We start from the raw sequence: 10,678 nt of genomic DNA, 5'->3' as shown, positions 1-10,678 counted from the left end.
CGAGGGCTCTCCAGAAGTGGAGTCAAAGGATCCAGATCTATTAGTCATTAGTCAGGCAGAAATACATGCAGGATTAATGGCTGAACGCAGGATTTGGGCTGTTTTTCCAGGTGTCTTAATATCACGAGGTGCCATTTGTGCAGAGTGATATTTCACCGACTTCTAGATTTCACAGTTACCCTTCGTTGGAAGGAATGGGAACTCCGGAGAGGCTCCCATCCGAGGCTTAATCAACTCATCATGGACAGGGGCCAGACCGCAGGGCCCCACCGGCCTTCGCAGGCAGTGAACATTTCCCAGGAATGTCGACTCGGAGCACACGTCTTATCAGGCAGCACAATCGTTCCAGTGCTGTATTCAGAGAGGGGGGCCAGTGAGTTCGCAAGGTCTTCGTCCGCCCATATTCACCTTGCGATCCGTAACCAACGATCACTACGGAGGGTCTTAAAGGACATGTAAAAGGATCTGTTTGGAAGGGCTCTTGTCATTTTCCGTGCTTATTTGTGTGAGATTCCCGAGCATTTCTAAAGAATAAAGAATGTGAAGGGGCGTCCTCGGGGGTTTAGAGGCAATCCCGACCTTGGTTGCATCAGGAAACCGACCATTACTCCTCACCATGGTGCACGACAACCCTTCCGTCCGTGTTCCTCCCTCAGCTCCTTGGGATTTAGAAGCAACTCTGGGATTTTATTCCACTTAAAAGAATCCACCATTACTCCTGTTTTCTTTACCCAACTGCAGAACTATTGGCTATTCCGCTCACAACGCTCATGAATAAGACGAGCGTCTCCGTCTCTCTGGACAAGCTTGGGTCTAAATTTCCAGACGTCCCTCAACTGTGAGTTTAATTCAGCGGTTGATGATAACGGTGTTCATGAGATCGGTGTCTGCTGGAGTTACAATGAAGCCCCCGTATCAGCGGCCCGGTATCTGCAAAGCATCTGATAATGTGGAATAATATTCATTGGAGTGCAAGCTGGTGTGAAATGGCCAGATAAAGTGAGAATGTTGACACACCTGCTGATCGCGAAGAGTAATCCTGGCGTTTTATATCGGCTTCTTTGCCTTATCGTTCTGGGATTGTCAAGGCTGGCAAAAAGGCTTTTAGTGAGGCAACACACCCTTTAAATGCTGCATACACCTCAAATCCACATATACTTTCACAGACTGATATTCTAAATAAGCCGGAGCATCAATTTTATCTTTAGGGCCAACTGGTAATACTCGCACTGGAGTCTTAATGGGAAAATCTGGCTATTTGAAAGCGAACACTTCTGCTCTTACAAAGAACTTATTTTACTAGCGGCTGGCTCTTTTGTTACCTCCGACTTGTTTCTGCAGCATGCATTACCATAAAGATGTACTTTATCTCAGTAAGGCGGGAGCAGCTTTGTAACGAAACAAAACCAGGCTTAACCCAGGAGCTACCTCCACGGCTGCCAGTCCTGCTTTGTAGTACAAGCCTCTGCTGCTCTTACCCAGCCTCCATCCCTCCATCTAGGTGTCAACAGCCTCACTGGTTTCCATCTGTGCAGATCGGTGCCACTAATTGGTTTGCTCAGACATCGAGTTCAGCGCGAGCTATAGCAGAACATAGTGTGGAATACTGGCCGGCATCCTTTTATGCTCTAACCAGAGCCGTTCTGCAGCAGGCGACCGGAGATTCTCGCCCTTCCGCATCTGCTCCTTCCTCCCAAAGCAGCAACTCCGGACATACAGGCGATTGGTTTTGGATACAACAGCACAGCGCCGACAGCTAAAGGTGACAAGCGCTCAGGCCTCGTGGATACTTTACGAAAATACTTGTGCACCCCGAGCCTCCATCGACCGCCACAGAGCACATTTACAGATGGAAACGAGCTGGTACCTGCATCGGTGTTTTGAGTTAAACATGCGCACGTGAAATCTGTCGTCTGTGAGACCAACCATGAAACACAAGAGATGCACAAAACACCCGCTGCTCATATGGAAACGCTGATCTAAGACGCCAAACAGGCCACAACACAGAAAAAAAAAAAAACCTAGATTAAAATGTTACGCAGTTGCAAACATGATGTTCCACTCATGAAGGTTTCGCACGTTGCCATTTCGATCAGATTCGTTTTAAATTTTCTTAAATATACATTTGCTCCATTTTGTATTTATTTGGTTCTGTTTAAGCGCCGCTCAAAAAGTCCATTTAGGGGATCACATATTGGTTTATCGATGGGTAAAAGCAGCACAAAGACTGCAGATTTACTGAAAATGACCAAGAGGCGAGATACAGCCATAAATCCAGATTTTAAATCGGGGAAAACGTGCCACCCTGCAGGTGAACACAATGAGTTGGGATCATGTTAAAAGCAGTCTGCTGTGGCTGCGTTGGAGAGGATGAAGCTGCAGTGGTGCTACAGTATAGTGCAGTGATGAAGAGATGACCTGGCAGACGTGATTAATGCTCACCGCTCACCCTTCGTCTGCCGAAAGATTCAGTGTCTTTTACTTCATTAAGCAGCCAGATCAAGGACCTAAAAAAGAAGAAAAATAGTTTAGGAGAAAAGAGCGTCTGATCTGTTCTTGGCACGTCTGTTTTCTTTACATTGTGTCACGGATGCAAGGATGCAGGATTTTAAACTAATTAGGGAATAATTGGGACGTGCTGGCTGGTGCCAGACAGGCCACACATGTAACCCCCATCAGTACTACCTGCGTCTGCACTGTTGCCATGGTTTCCATGCTTTTAATGTTTAAGACTAAACACACCTTGAGTCTCCCCAGATGACTTTCTGAAGGCAGCTGGGTTTAGTTTTTTGCAGCCAACTTCGACGACTCGGCGCAATCCGACTGTTCCTGGCGGTTCGTCGCAACTGCTGATAGTTCGTCACCTGGGCTCATCGTAATGTATTCTGAGTCATTTGTGAATCACCACGGGAGCGGAGCAGCAGAATGGATTTGCCAGATGGCGAGTTAAGAGGAAAAGTTGGACCTTGGGCACACTTGATGACTTTGCACAAAGCGTGGCTCCACTTGCCCTTCAGAGGGCTGTGCTGTGCAGACTTCCATATCACAGAGAAGGGCGGGGGGGCTCACGCTATCTGAAACTGCATTAACTGGAAGAATGAGAGCGGAAGGTTTGCATTTGTCATGTCTCCTGCGCTCCTGGCTTACAGATGGATGTACCTATCAGCTCTGTGCAATTCTCCTAATTAAGTCGCAGAGGCGTGCCTGGTTAAACACGGGAGAGCTAGCATGTCTGCTCTCATCACCCCGTCACCATAACGCAAACAACAGCGTGGGCGAAAACCTGCACGGCTCCGTCAGACGTTCAAAGACCTTTTTTGATCGTGGCAGGTCGCTTTGTTATCGATTGTAAATGTTTAATCAATCTTTGCAACGGCTGAAGCGGCTGCCAGCGGCTAATTTGCTCATGATTTTCTGACACCTTTGATCCCAGCCTGTCCTTTACTGCCTGTTGATGCAGGCAGCAACAGCTATTGTCAGTCCCCTCATTTGCTTTCCTGATACATTTTTCATATAGCCCTGCAGGACAAATACCACTAAAAAAAACCCACATCGTAGCGGAAAAAAGTCCTGATTATGAATATCCATAAGAACAAGCAGCCACAGCACAGCCGCAGTTTCAGAAATTAATCTATAAATTATAAATCAAGCATAAATAACTCACTCCCTGAAGGCAGGAAGCAAATTTTAATAAAGTTACATGCGTGTTAATATGTTTGCCTCAATCACGCTGATAGAGAAGATGGGCGCGTTTGTTTACGTGGGACTGCGGTCGTTGACTTTAATACTCAACATGTTACAAATTATGTTAATACAAATTATGTAAAGAAAAGACTGAGGAAAAAAGCAAACTGGAGATTGTTCATTCTGCTGTAAAATGTTAAATATCTCACAGATTTTCTTCGGTTTTATGGGATGTGAATGGATCTGGCTTCATTAATAACAAAAATAACCTCAACCATTGCAGTCTAAGCATGTGTGAAGCTATCACTTCTTTTTATTACTACTTAAAGAATAGAAATAAACACTGAGGCAGTGTCTCATCTCAAACGAGAGGCTGACACACTCGTGCCCCGGGAGGATCGCTCCTTATCGGCCTAACTTCTTTTCTCCTGGGATTAATACAGAAATGACTTTTACACGCCTCGGTGAGCTGCTGCATTAAGAGGGACTCGACGTTTTTGGTCTGTCGAAGGGAACCTGAGGAAACACAAACCAATGAGGGAGAATATCCAACCCATTACGCCCCCCGCACCTATTTAAACACACCTCGAGAGGGAAGGCTTTTAAAGGGCAATCACTTGGAGGAAAAGTCTAAACAACATTAGGCAAATGATTCCGCGAGTCCAAAGAAGATGCGTAGACAACAAATATACTCCAAAGATGCGTGTGAGGAACGAGGGTGGAGCGTGCTGCAATTAAGAGGGCTGTGCTGCTGTGATGTAATGGCCCCCTGCTTGTGGACGCACGCTTCTCAATAGAAACAAATCTTCCCACCCGCTTCGCCGCGTTGGTGGAAGGAATCGGGCCCTTCTGCACTTTCGTCAAACTGCCAACCGGGGTCCGGGAGCACACTTCATTAAGCACTCCTGTGGCTTTTCCAGACAGCAAGCACAAATCTGAAGTCTTAGAGGGCCCCGATGCATAACGCTGAATAGGCCTGTCACTCCCGCCCAGGTTCATTTCCTTTTAAGTGTGAGCCCGAGTCAATCAAACGAAATGAGCTGCAAAAACCTGCCTATTATTTATCAGTTTATCCAGCGAGGCCGTTTCACACTGCATGGACAGTGGATGAACGGGGAAAATATTTACAGCCTTGCAACCAAACTGCCATCCATTAAACATGGATGTGGAAGTTTCAGATTCTATCGCTATAAACAAAATGAATTGCAATCGGCTCCCGGTGACGTGACCTCCGAAGGGGAAAACAACGTTTCTCAGGGCAGGTTTCTGGAAAATAGCATATCGATGATAAAGGTGGTTATATTTTTATAAATCCATACATTAAAAACCTCAGTTAGTCGGTAATAACCTTCCACTACAGTAGTGCAGGAGATTGATGGTGTTTCTGTTTTCTTTAAGGGCCCATTTACATGAGAACAACCTTCTATTGTTGTTCTCTATGTATGAAACAAGCGCTGTTAATAACGTGAAGCATGTATATAAAAGATGGACGCAGTATTCCCGTCCCAAAAATGAAGCAGAATTGACTTCACGTGCAGTACCGCGCAGATCCGCTGGGGGCCGGTTTCAAAAAGCAGAAAGAAGAAAGATTCACTCCAAAAAAACCAAACATTTGATGTTAACGGTTGCACAGAAAAGATCGAAATCTAGAAACACCAATATGCAGCCCAGAAAAATCAGAAACGATCGCGCTCATGTTCACATCCAACAACTGCAGCAAGAGCTAAACATCCCCAAAACAGTACGATGAACATCTGAGAAAGTCATAAAACAAACATATTTGCAAACACTCGAGAATCTTGATAGCTTTTCACAAATATATATATGCATATATGGATGATATGAAGGAGAACTTAAGTGTTTCTGCACATATGCTGCATGTCCATATAATAAATAATTCCATAATTCCATCATGAAGTGATGGGGAGGTGGCTGCAATATTAATGAGCCTCAATTATTAAGCATTAACAGGAACACAATGCTAACTGTAAATGTGCATGCTAACTAAGCAACACTTCAACATACATCCTATTGTACATAATTGATGTTTCACACAATGCGTGGTAATTTCCTGCTCTCAGTGCGGCCCTAATGGCAAGGGCGTATTTACGATGTAGCGGCAGGCGCGCCTGCTCGTTCAGAGGAGGGCGAAGAATTACGCAGCCCTGCAGGAGTCAATCAGGGCGCACCCACCGTAACTTTGCTTAATTCAAGGCGAGTGCACACATTTATTCTCTTTGATTTCTGCACCTCGCTTCACTCGACCCTTTCATTATCTCCCAGTGTGCTGTTTGTTTTCCTCTTATTTACTTTCTCCACAGGCCAACATAATAGTGGGTGTAAGTCTGATTTTTTTTTAAAAAAGTAATAAATAAACAACCAAAGCTGGGAGAAAAGAAAAAAAGTTGCGTACCCGGATTTGGACTTTCTGACCCACGGCTTTCGGAATGCTGCTGCTCAACGAGGAGGCTTCAGTGGCAGCTTCAGGGGAAGAAAAAGGAGAAAAAATAAATGAAAGTCAGTTTGTATTTGAATGTTTGTGTGTAAATTCTCGATTATCCAGGTCATAATTACCCAGGTCAGATCAGGCTTCTTCAGTTCTGAGGGCAGAGCTTGAAAATACAGCACCTTGTGGTCCATTAGCATGCTGATGATCTGGGTGGCCACCTGAACCTCGTTGGCAGGGTCGTTGGCACGGGTGGGTCACCTGGTTTCAGTTTGGCTGCCTCCCATTGGTCTGCTGGGTCACATGGTGGTGAATCACCAGGTCTCATGAACCGGTGTGAACATTTGGGTTGTGGGCGGAGTGGAGGACTGCCTTGTGTGACAGGAAGTGCCGCCACCTCTAGGTGTACTGCTGAGTCCTGTCCTGAAGAGGTGCCGTCTGTCTTGGGCCGTTCGTTCATGGAGGTTCTGTTTAGTTTCACCAATGTACAGTTCCTTGCGTTCCTCCTGGCCCTGGACAGCACAGACAACATTGCTTTGTTTTTGTTTCGGTGTCCTTCGGGTGGACTAGTTTTTGTCCGAGTGTGTTGGAGGGTTTGAACTGCACTCGAATTTTTCCCAAACTCTGGATCGGTAGGAGAGGGGTTCTGTTTGGGGTGTGCTTTGCCTGCTGGGTGTTGAATTTTCATGTCTGACGTTCTTTAACCTTGAAGTGTTTTTTGTCCGGAGCCCTAGAAATCAGTGTGGATGCTTCTTCCATGACTTGAGATGGAAGCAATACGGACAATTCCTCCATCTTTGGTCTGACTTTGGTGTCTATTGTGAAGAGACTCTGCCTAATGTTTGTCACTCTGCAAGCTAGATCGGCCCAACCGTCACACAAATAATCACTGTCTTCGGCAACATTTGCAGCAGCACCGCGGCTGGATCTAAAGCGAAGCGGTGCCGGAGGCCGGCGACGACATAATAAATGTTCAGAAGGGTGGAGAAAAGTTCCAGCAACAAGAAGTTGGTGATAAAACTGCATTTGTGGGTCTGGATCTGAGGAAACACGCAAACCTTGTTCTTATTCTGCTCCATAAGGTGCAGCGGTGCGCACGCCATGTGCAGGAATTCTCAAGGCAATTACACAGATTCCCGAGCACCATAAAGAAAATATGACATCGCACTCTTTTTACGCTGATTTACATCGAATCGGCTGCCATTTTTCTGGGCTGAAATGTCACGCCGCCGAGGCTCTCCTCTATCTTTCTTTGCAGCTGGGGGACGTTCTAATTTAGCTAAATTGGCTGAAGTCAAGCCTTTAATGTACGGGGGCCGATGACCTCCCAAGGTTAAAGGAAGGAGTCATGCATTGATTTGTGCTGCCTGTCGATAAGAATAAAAAATTACCAGGGCGCAAGGCGTCGCCGTGGTTAAACAAATAAAAAAGAGGCATTAAGCCTGGTTGACCTGACATTTGATAGTGATGATGCTGGTTTTAGCGATTCTGCTACCACAACCTGCAGATTGAGTCAATGCATGAATGAAGACTACGCGGATACAGGAAAAGATGAGACGATGGGACACTGAGCGCGAGGTACAGCATGGGGACAGGCTCCGAACAGACCAGAGAGAATTAAACAAAAGGGAACGACCCACCGGGACTCCCGCGACCTGATCGAGATAAGAAAGGCAGAGGATTACGCAATCAATCACCTGTGGCCACATTACACAGCGAGTCTGAGAACAGTCAGGAAGTAGTTCCTGCCTGCCTGTGGGGATTAAAGCGGAGAGTAACCGGACCGTGCCTCTCGGCTCGCCGACGTGGCCTCAGAGCGGGATCACGATTGGAGACCCCGGGCTGCTGATTCAGGAGTGGGTCATTTTAAATAACCGGGACAGTTGTGCAGATAGCATCGCTTCCAATTTAAATATTAAAGCATCATTTGTGTTTTAATTAAAAAATAATAAAACGCTTTGGGGCGGCTGCCTTTAAAAGGGGCGGGAGAAATGAGGCAACTTAATACGCCATGCACGATTGATGATGTCTGAAAGCTTAGTTATTAGGTGCTGTTCTGGGATCAGCAGCAGTCACTCTGGAAACACAATGCACGGCGGGAACGTGACGGCAACTCCGGATCCCAGTCGTGAAGAAGAGAAAATACCACTAAGACCTGGGCGTGAAGGTTCCAGCCTGATTTAAAAGGGTTTGAGTGCATGGAAACTAAAGCAGATCTACGGATTTTGTGGTTTTTAGGGCTTAACGGGAAGCTAGCGTGACTTTGACAGGTAACCACGAAGTAACCACGTGAACAGCAGCAGGTAGAAATGGAGAAGCCAAATGGATTTGAAAGAGGAATGTAAAGAATTGTGGAATCATGTGTAATAGAGAGCATTTAAAGGCAAATCCAAGTGATCCGCTGGCGTACTTGCCAGTAAATCTTGAAAGAGCGCTCTCCGAGTGTGATCTTGCACGACCGCGGCGCGTCCCACAGATCCACTAATTAATTCTGCTTTTGATTCTCTTATCACAGAGCGTGAAGCCTTCTGGGTAAAATGTCGTGGAGGGTAAAATGTCAACAGACGCATCGGAGAGAAGGGGGGGAAAAAACGTGTTTAAAGATTTACAGTATTTAAAATGAGACGTGCGTGATTTGAGGAGGTGGCGAGGCTACACCCTCCCCGCCTCTCTCACATTCAGCGGCGGGTTTCCCATAATAATTAACGGCTGCAAAAGAACGTCAGACCGCTGTTATTTTCACTGTTGAACTTTACATTATCTGTTCCAAAAAGGAGCAGATGGGCTCGGAACTGGAGGGGCCCTATCGATCCTGGTCTCATTGATTCCCCCTCTTTTTTTTAGTGCCAAAGCAAAGAGGCAGGAGGAGCAGGAGCAGGCGGAGGAGAAGGTCTCCCTCTGAATGAGAATGGCGAAGCATCGGGCGCCCGGGCGTGGTGCTGCATGAGAAATGGCCGCTGCACTCCATCCAGGGAGGGATGGGGGGGGGCTGCAGAGGTGTTCCTGTCACATTACAGCAGGGGAATCGCCAGCTCTTCATGAGACCCCCCCCCCTCAGAAACTGCTCTGCCTATCAACCCGCTCAAAAGTGCCCGTGGACGGGGCGGCGCCGGTGTGGAGACGGATGTGTCGCCTGTTTCAGGTGAGAGAAGATGGGCTTGTTTTTAGGAACCTCCACGCAGCTGCAATGTTTTACACGCCGGCGTGAGTAAACGCGGCTTTCAGGTGTAATGAATTGTGGGTAAAAGATCTTTTCGCCCCCCCCTGTGCGGCGCCGCTGCGCCCATTAGGAGTCAGGCGACTGGGAGTAATCGGGTAATCGCGACAGTCGGATCTGACGCGTTTACACGGACTGCAGAAGCAGGAAGAAATAAAAACGCTGGTGTGACTCGAGAGGTAAACAGCCGGCAAATTTTCCACTGTTGAACGCCTGTTGCAGAGACATCCCGGGATGTTATTCCGATTTCCCATAATTGGATGTCTGCGATGATCTGATAGCTCATCCCATCAGGCTCTTTCCATGATTAGATCAAGGATCCAGGATCTCTTTACACTGTTGCTTGTGAATCTTCGGCTGTGAATCTTCGGCTTCGTCTCATCCTGATGTCTCAGATTTCCTTAACTCGACTGGAATGTTACATAATGCGTCCTGAATTCCTGACATTGAGTGCGCACTTCCCAGCTTGGACTCTTTACTGTCCCCCTGAGGACCTACGGAGCATCTCTGCATCCGTCTGTTGAGGATCAGGAGTTGGTTGGAAAAGCTCCTGCCTGCTGCGACCTTCTCGCCATCTGTTTGCTCCCCGTTGTCCGCAGAACTAGATCCTTTGTGTCTTTCAGGACGTGGTTCTGTGGTCAGTTTGTTAGCTGGGGACAGTGGCTACGCTCCAGAATTCCCCTGTTTTGGATCTGCCATGGCTGGGATGTTTTTTCTATAATACCGTAGGCCCAGCGGCAGCGTGGTGCCAGAGCACAGGCGGCGCTTATCTATGGGGAATAATGAGTAATTCCGAGGCCAGGAGCTGAGTTTTAACTCCCTTCTGCTGCTAATAAAGATTTCTGTCCTGGCTGAATACTGTTTTTCTGTATTTTTACGGAGGAATGCCAGATAAAAAGAAAAGACAAAAGATTACTAAAAATAAGAAACAAAGGTTCCATGTCAGACAAAGAGCCTCATCTCCCTTTTTGTTTTGCAGCTTTTGTGTTCCTAAGGTCATTATTGTACGCCGTCAACATCCTTCAGATTGTCTGACGAACTGAAATAAAGGTCGTTTCCTTGCTGGCTCTTTTCTTTTTATTGTGGGAAAACACTGGTGACTGGAATCAGGAACGCTCCTGAGGATGAAGAAATGGAGTTTTCACCGCTGGTAAAAGTTCCCCTCCTCTCCTCTCCTCTCCTCTCCTCTCCTCTCCTCTCCTCTCCTCTCCTCTCCCCTCTCCTCTCTCCTCTCCTCTCCTCTCCTCCCCCTCCTCTCCTCTCCTCCCCCTCCTCTCCTCTCCCCTCCCCTCCCCTCCTCTCCTCTCTTCCTCTCCTCCCTTCCTCTCCTC

The 10,678-nt window shown here is 47.1% G+C and overlaps 1 long non-coding RNA gene across 1 annotated transcript; it reads right to left on the bottom strand.

The window, feature by feature from the left end:
* Positions 1-2,261: 2,261 nt before the first annotated feature.
* LOC105416382 (uncharacterized) lies at positions 2,262-6,383 on the bottom strand. The gene is made up of 3 exons (XR_964523.2): positions 6,259-6,383; positions 6,098-6,165; positions 2,262-2,507 (listed from the first exon to the last, which is right to left on the bottom strand). It is a non-coding gene; the product is annotated as an uncharacterized lncRNA (long non-coding RNA).
* Between the last annotated feature and the right edge of the window lie 4,295 nt (positions 6,384-10,678).

The sequence above is a fragment of the Takifugu rubripes genome, chromosome 4 (assembly GCF_901000725.2).
Source record: "Takifugu rubripes chromosome 4, fTakRub1.2, whole genome shotgun sequence".
Taxonomy (NCBI): Eukaryota; Metazoa; Chordata; class Actinopteri; order Tetraodontiformes; family Tetraodontidae; genus Takifugu; species Takifugu rubripes.
The sequence above is the reverse complement of the archived record's forward strand: the minus strand, read 5'-3'. Positions and strand labels throughout refer to the sequence as shown.